This window comes from Mus pahari, chromosome 10, assembly GCF_900095145.1.
Source record: "Mus pahari chromosome 10, PAHARI_EIJ_v1.1, whole genome shotgun sequence".
NCBI lineage: Eukaryota > Metazoa > Chordata > Mammalia > Rodentia > Muridae > Mus > Mus pahari.
This window is the reverse complement of record NC_034599.1, coordinates 11,302,906-11,311,329: the sequence shown is the minus strand read 5'-3', so window position 1 is coordinate 11,311,329 and position 8,424 is coordinate 11,302,906.

Here is an 8,424-nt window from a genome sequence, read left to right as displayed (position 1 = left end):
CCTGGAACTCACTTTGTAGACCAGGCTGGCCTCGAACTCAGAAATCCGCCTGCCTCTGCCTCCCGAGTGCTGGGATTAAAGGTGTGCACCACCACGGCCGGCACGCATTGGCTCTTTTTAAGTGTCTTTTTGCATTCTCTGGCATGGCATTTGAGAGCAAGTATGGTTATAGACAGAACCATCCAGCACTATTTATATCTCAAAGAGGGTCTCTGGTCTGAAGTAGGTGGTCCGGGGATGGGGGGGGTTGATTTATCTCATAGGTTTTTAAATGATGTTCTGATGACTATATAGTAAAATCTTGTGTAATGTCTTATGGGCACATGATCTATGGACCCTTGCTTGATAAGAAGCATGTAACAGAGTGCTGGAGGCTAGACCGCGATGGTGCAAAGGTCACAGATTTCCACCTCAGCTGAAATCCTGAACACAATCCCAGATTTCCAAAACAGGGCTCCACTTTCCTCCTCTTTTTCTCTTTTTCTCTTTCTCTTTCTCTCTTTCTCTTTGTCTCCCTCTCCCTCTCTCTCTCTCTCTCTCTCTCTCTCTCTCTCTCTCTCTCTCAACAAAATAACAAACAAACAAAAAAAAACAACTTCTTTTCAAAAGCTTGGGTCATAACTGATGCCTGAGTCTTCTAAGTCTACAGAAATGTTCTGTATAAAGGGAAGGCTAAAATGTGTGAAAGGAGAGAAGACAAGGACTCAAGTGCTAATCTGAGGAACTGATGTCACCAGCAGGTGTCCCAAAGGCTCCGAAGAAGGGTGCACTCTGTGCCTGGCCTCTGTGAGGTGGCTCAGAGCCAGCACAAAGGCACTGGAGCACTGGAGCGGCTATCAAATTGGGCTGTTCCTCGGCCTCTGTAGAGCTACTCCTACTGGGTCAGGATGCCAGAGCCTTCAGCCTTTAACTCCACTGAAAGCACTATAGCTAAAGAACACTCCTTTTCATGCTTGAAGTTCTCTGAGGGCCCACTCAACTTTCACAGAGCAATCCTTGGTGATTTGCCTATGTCTCTGTGATGCACAGATAAGGATTAACAGTTGAACAGAAGGTGGGCACCAACTTATGACATGCACCAATTCTTTGGATAAATACTTGTATCGTGGCTGACTTCGATAAATGACAGAAGGGGTGGAAAGAGGCATTTCATATTCTCTATTATGAAATGTTATATTCTATATTACAGAAAAGAATCTGCATGTATGTGTTATTACTAGCTTAGCATAGACACACAACGTCAGTAGTTTGCTCTGAGTCAACCATTTCGTGGAGGAGAATATGGTTGACATCAGCAGATGGTAATTTGACTTGCTTTTCTAAGAAGTACCTGAACCAGATACCTACAGAGGGAAGGAAGAAGGGAAGGGATGATGGTGAAGGAGGCAAAGATATTAGTTTCGGAGAAAAAAAAACCTAGCCATGCTAGCTCCCTTTTTCCACTAGCTCCCTCCAAAAAGCCCTACTAAAGACTTTGCCCTCTCCCCAGCCCTCTGCCATCTCTGCTCCAGGTCAGAGGCAGCCACCACTCTCTTCTTCTTACCAATAAATCTCACGTGAGGTTTGTTATGTGGTGGGACTTTGTGGTGTTTCTTGGTTCCAAACTGCCAAGATGGCCTTGCACCAGAAAACCCTTGAACACATGACCAGTGGGGTAAAACCAAGCTCCACAATAGCTCAGCCCTTTGTTTCCTCTGCTGTTTCCCATAAGGTCCCTCATTTGGGTCGGGATGAGTTACAGAGCAGTTCTTAGTGTGCTAATCTGCTGCTTTCTCCGACTGCTGGCGCTCCAGATAAAGCAGGATTCAATTACTGTCTCTCAGCACTGACTTCTGTATAAAAGTTATTCCAATTATAATTTCAAGCTGTAAGATGATGGGCGTCTAGTTGTTGGCCCTCACAAACCAACGTGGACCAGCTGGATCCCCAAGAGCACCCCCATGCCAGAAGCTGCCTGCAAGCCAGTGATTTTTCTTTGCATAGTATCTTTGTATATCTACAAGTACATGGCCTTCTTAAAAGTTTTTGATTGAAAAATTAATCCTATTTCCAGCTACATACTTTTTTCCTCAATCATTCTTCATTTTGGTAAATTTGATCACTCTGGAAAGTAGGACTTCCTCAGAGAGCAGTGTTGATGATGCTGGTTTACACACACACACACACACACACACACACACACACACACACACACGCACTGCCTGCACCACCACAGCTCATGACCTAAGGGGGAATAAGACCTTTAATCACAGGTGTGTCTACCCTCTACCACCTTTGCACAAAAGCCATGGATTAAATCTTCACCCTTCCTTGTAAAGAAGTAGGCAAGCCAGAGATGAAAAATAGCACTGGCCTTTCAGATAAGGAGAGGGAAGGTTGTATCTGTCTTGTTCCTTTGCCATGGTTTTGTAGTAGAAGGGCTGGATTCTAACTTGGAAATAATTCTCTCTAAAAAGATCTCTCCTTGGGTTAATCCCCAAGACTAGTGACTCTGGTTTGATAAGTCACTAGGAAGATTAGCAGGACTCCGTACAACCACACTCGCACCTAGGATTTCCTTAAAGGAAAGAATGCAAAGAGGATTCAGTGAGAGGAATAGCTGTGGGGTAAGGTGTGTTCCCATGTTTGCAAAAACAAAGACGAGCCACCCTGACCAGTTCTGGAAACTACCAGAACCTACCCAAAGCCGAAACCCCAGACATCACTAGCTCACAACCTTCTATAGGACTACAGGCAAGTTTTCAGGTATTTTATGCACAGTTCCACTGAAGTGACACCTCTAATTCCCGGGGTCAACAGTGAACAAACCGTTCACTGCTCTTCCGATGCACTGTGGGAATGAGACTGAAGTCCTCCAGAGCAGTGTGCAGACCTTCCTGCTCTGATCCTCCCTTCACCTCAACAGTGAAGGCACTGGCCCAACATGATTCTGCCTGTGCATCCTGCGTGAATATGTGCTGGTCGATGGAATGATTGGGTCAAAAATGGGGTTTGGTTAAATCACCAAACTTTGCTCTTGGTGTGAGAAATTGCGCCGTCTTCACAAATACAAGATTGTCCTTCAAACTTCTATGATTTCTCTCTTCACTCCTTTAGTTTTAAAATTCTAAATAATTTTTAGACAGTTTCCAACTTTATATTGTTTTAATAAAGAAAATTTGGATCAATATCAAACAGTAAATGACAATACTTACCTACACACACACACACACACACACACACACACAAATGCATAAGTGAGCTTAACAAACTTAAAGAATGACTAAAAGTAGAAATAGTAAATTTTAGGCTTAGCATTTAAGGTGTCACATATTATTAACATTTAAGGTGTCACATATTATGATTTTAGACTTAGCATTTAAGGTGTCACATATTATGATTTTTTTTGAACAAGGTGACTTTTAGTGGTTCTCCATACCTTCATTCCCAGTCACACCCCAATTCTCATTGGCCTCAGCAAGCTCCCTTCCTCTCCCACAAGTCCCTTTGTGTCCCTTTGACACCCTATTCCTCCCCATCACTCCATCACCCAACAGCATCTTCTCCTTTTCGCTGTTACAGACTGAATCTGTACTCAGAACTGAATAAACAGAAGTTCAAGACCTTTCTCTTATATAAAATAAGTTCCTTCTATTTATATCCTCTTTTCTTCAATTATTATACTACAGGTTGATTATCTCTTTCCCCTTATTCATGGATCCAAATGTGTTTCAAATTTCAAAATATATTTGCTTTTTTACTTCTTATATATAAATAATGACCCATGATAAGGATGTGACATGAGTCTAAGCATGCAATTCCTTCATATTTCACATCAAAAAGGATATGTTAGGGGCCTATACCCTGCCTTGTGAGGTGTTCCCTGTGTTCCCTGTCATGTGACTGTGGTGTGTTCCTCTGCTGGCGTTAGGTCAGTGCTCAGATGGTTTGGTTTTGTGGCACTTGATGCTTCAGATTAGGGAAGCCCAACTTGTATTATTTTTTCCCTTTATTATTTCCTGAGAAGTACAAATTTATTACAAACTAAGAAAGTGAAGACAGGGGGAAAAATGTCATATGTATGTGTTCATCAATGACTACCAGCATTTTATAAATTATACATATTTAATTTATAGTAGATATGTGCACATAAACAAATACCAAGGTTCTAAAGTATTTCAGTGTGAGTAGATACTGACATATTTTTTTCATGAATATACAGGATCTTTATAAAAACACTCAGCATAATAAAAGACTACTTCCTCATGAACACAGAAGCCTACATAGCTGTGTGTGGAGGTCCACTTTGCCTTGTAGCCAAGTTTTCCACCATTCCCACCTTGACAGAAACAGGGTCACTTCCTTAAGACTGTAGGAGGCGTCTGTAAGCATCATGCGGACATCCTTCTCTTACTGGTGCCTTGATGAGCCACTCCTTTCTCTGGGCTTTATGATCTGCCAGCTCTCCATATGTGCCCACTGCATTGCATGGCACTCTGCTGGCTCCCCACTCCCCTTACTCAGGCTTTGCAGACTCTGTCCTGCATTCCACAAGGAGTGTCCTTTGATTGGACAGTCTCACTGTCCTTCATAACTGCTGAGAAGTTCAGCTGAATCAGATTTCACATATATGAGCTATGGGCTAAATAGGATGTCTCCCCAGAATGCATATATTGAAAGCCTAACTGACATACTCTGGTTTGGAGAAGTAGAGGCTTTGAAAGGTGAACAAGTTGTAAGAATGGTGCTCTCTAAAATAGAATTAGTACTCTGAATTTTTAAAAGGGGGGAGTCATGAGAACACTTTCGTCATCAACTCCCATAATAAAAAGTTGGTAGTGCAAAATGAAGAGGGCCCTCCCAGACCCCAATTATGCTGGTACCTTGGCCTCAAACTTTTCCTCTCCAAAACTTCAAAAAAATTGAACTTTTCCTGTTTATACACTTTATAGCTTTATAATACTTGGTAATCACATCCCAAATAAACAATTATATCCCATCAAGTCACATGTCCAGATGGAAGGAGGGTTCATAACAAGATGTGTTTCATATATATAAATAGTCCTGGAACTCACTGTGTTACTTTACATCCTGGATACCTCCTGCATCCAAGCTGCATAGATGGACAGCTGGGATTTGGGTTCATCTGTCTGTTGTGTGTCTCTTTGCAATGGCTGAGTTGTTTTCTGTACTATGATCAGTCAGTGGTTTATAGAAGCAAGCTTAGCGATGGGCTAATATTTGACATTGATGCTTCTATGAAAAACTTTTTGAAAATGGGCACACATGTAGATATTTCTGAAGACAGGTTGCTGGAAGGAAAACTTATAAGTCAGAAATGGGTCTGTCTGTTTTCAATTCTAAGAATCTCTTCCCATTTTAACTACCTGCAAATCCACCTAATAATTATAAACAGAATAAATGACAATCCCATCAGTATTGCACAGTCCACTTCTGACAATCTATACAATGCACCCACTCTATCAACTGTGCAAAACTGGTTTTGTGTTATTCAAGATCCCTAGAAGATCCTTGGTTAGAGACATCATGGCTCTTCTCTGCCATCTTGAGAACTGACTGCCACATTTGTAGATACTGTTAACCCTACTGTCCCTCTGTCTGTCCAGAGAAAGTACACAGAGAAAGTCCTGATTGCATACAGGCAGAACTGTAGACAATACATGTTCAAAGTCACCACATATGTGGCTCTCAAGCCAGGGTCTTGGAAAGTAAGGTCTCAGGAAAAGCTTCTTAAGAGCAGTTCCTACTGGTGTCCACGACCGAAACTCACATTGGAATGATTGTGACCTTACAACCTTTAGCCTTAGCACTGTCAATTTCTGCAAGTTAGAAAAAACCCAAAATAGGCCATAAAACATAAATTTCCAGGCTGGGTAGATAACTCAGTTGATAAAGTGCTTACTGCACAAACAGAACCAACTTTTAAAAGCTGGGTGTGACACAGCATTTGTGAAATCCCAGCCCTGGGGAAACAGACAGGCAAAGCAATGGAGCATGCAAGCCAGCCAGCCTAGCCAAGTGATCTTCAAGCCAACTGAGAAGTACTGTCTTTAAAAAAAAAAAAAACAGAGACTATCAGAGCTTTAATACGCTGCTTAGCCACAGGTTCCCACTTGACACCCACCCACCTGCTAATGAAGTCAAGATTCCCATCAATTTCAGAAGCTGCTTCTTGAGACAGCCTTTAGGACTGCATCATTTCTGTGACCCAGAAAGAAACAGCATTTAACTAGGTCACAAAGGAACGTGGTGACAGCTGAGGCAGTCTGAGCTGGAGAAAGCTAACAGTCTGGTGCTTGCTCTAAACGGTAGGAAATTGACTTGAGAGGAAGGAGATTAAAATGACCAAAAGGACAGAAACTTCAGGGACAACCCTGAACGACAGTGAGAAGAGATCATTTATCCAGCACAGAAAAAAAGGCTTCAGAGGGTTCAGTGCAGAAGGAAACTTACGTCCTCATCCCTCAGAATATAATTAATTAAGAATTCAGGGTAGAATGTAATTAGAGGAGCTGTAACCTGGAGGCATACACTCAATTATTCTGATCATTTTTAACAATGAGAAAATTTAATTTTCTGGTCACATGGCATAGATCTCAAATTTGGATAATGTGAAGAGCAATGTTTATGTAATAGCCTCACAAAATTAAGCTATTTCCTGTGATTTTGATTTTCCAGTGAAAATCAGTATCAAGTGATTGACTCAGAACTAGGCAAATGCTTGTAGAAAATGAAAAAATACTTGAAAGAAAAATGACCACATTTTAATTGAATTGTGTATCTTCCTTCACATGAAGCTACAGCCACTCTATTTATAGTCTATGCATGTGCATACATATGTGTGTATGTGTGCACATGTATGTATGTATTTTGTGTATATATGTGTCTATGTATGTATGGGTGGGTTATATATACGTGTATATGTGCATGTATGTGTAGATATGTATGTGTGCATGTATCAGTGTGTGTATTAATGTGCTTGTATACATGGTGTATCTACATGTATGTATGTATATTGTATGTGTATTTGTGTGTATGTATGTATATTTTGTGCATTATGTGTATGTGTATGATTTTATTATATGAGTACATGCATGTGTATATGTATGCATGCATGTATATTTATGTATGTGAAACCCAGCACTTACATATGCTACAGGCACTGCTTCTGTCAGTGTTTCCAAAGCATCCCAAAACACTTAGGAATTAATCAACTATCCAGTGAGTATGTTCAACCCTGTCCAGCCTTCCTATATGCAAATGACTGATAAAGAAATAATGAACAGAGCTGATAGAGTTTGCAGCCTCATGGAGAGAGCAACAGTGTCAACAAGGCCAAACCCTCCACCAAAGAATACACCAACCAAAGAATACACGTGGAGGGACCCATGGTGCTGGCTGCATATGTGGCAGAGGATGGCTTTGTTGGACATCAGTGGGAGAAGAGGCCCTTGAGCCTGAGGGTGTTCAATGCCCCAGTGTAAGGAAATGCCAGGGCGGGAAGGTGGGAGTCGAGGGGAAAGCACCCTCATAGAGTCGGGGGGGGGCGGGATAGGGGGTTTCCAAAGGGGAGACCTGGAAAAGGGAAAACATTTGAAATGTAAATAAAGAAAATATCCAATAAAAAATAAAAACAAGAACCTTCTCAATAGTCACAAATAATATAAAATGTTTCTGGGTAACTCTAACAAAGCAAGTAAAAGACCTGTATGACAAGAACTTAAGGATTTGAAGATAGAAGATAGAAGATAGAAGGTGGAAGCTTCTCCCATATTCATGGATTAGTAGGATTAACATAGTAAGAACGCCCCTCTTACCAAAAGCAATCTTCAGTTTCAACGCAATCCATGTCAAAGTTCTAACACAATTCTTTATAGATATTGAAAGGAAAATACTCAACTTCATGTGGAAAAACAACATTTAAACAAGCAAACATCCCATGATATCTAAAACAATCCTGAACAATAAACTCTCAAAGGTATCACCTCGCTGACTGTAAGCTATACAATAGAGCTGTAGTAGTAAAAAAAAAATGCTTGGTATTGACATAAAAACATAAACCTTTATTCATGGAATTGAATCAAAGACCCAGCTATAAATTCACACACCTATAGACACCTGTTTTTTAATAAAAAAGAAGCCAGAAATGCACAATAGAAGGAAAAGAAAACATCTTTTAAAAATGGTGGTACCAATTCTGAATCTGATAGAGGACTAATATCCAATATATACAAAGAGCTCAGGAAGCTAGACTCCAGAAATTCAAATAACCCCATTTAAAAAATGGGGTACAGAGTTAAACAAAGAATTCTCAACTGAGGAATACCGAATGTCTGAGAAACACCTGAAAAAATGTTCAACATCCTTAGTCATCAGGGAAATGCAAATCAAAACAACCCTGAGATTCCATCTCACTCCAGTCAG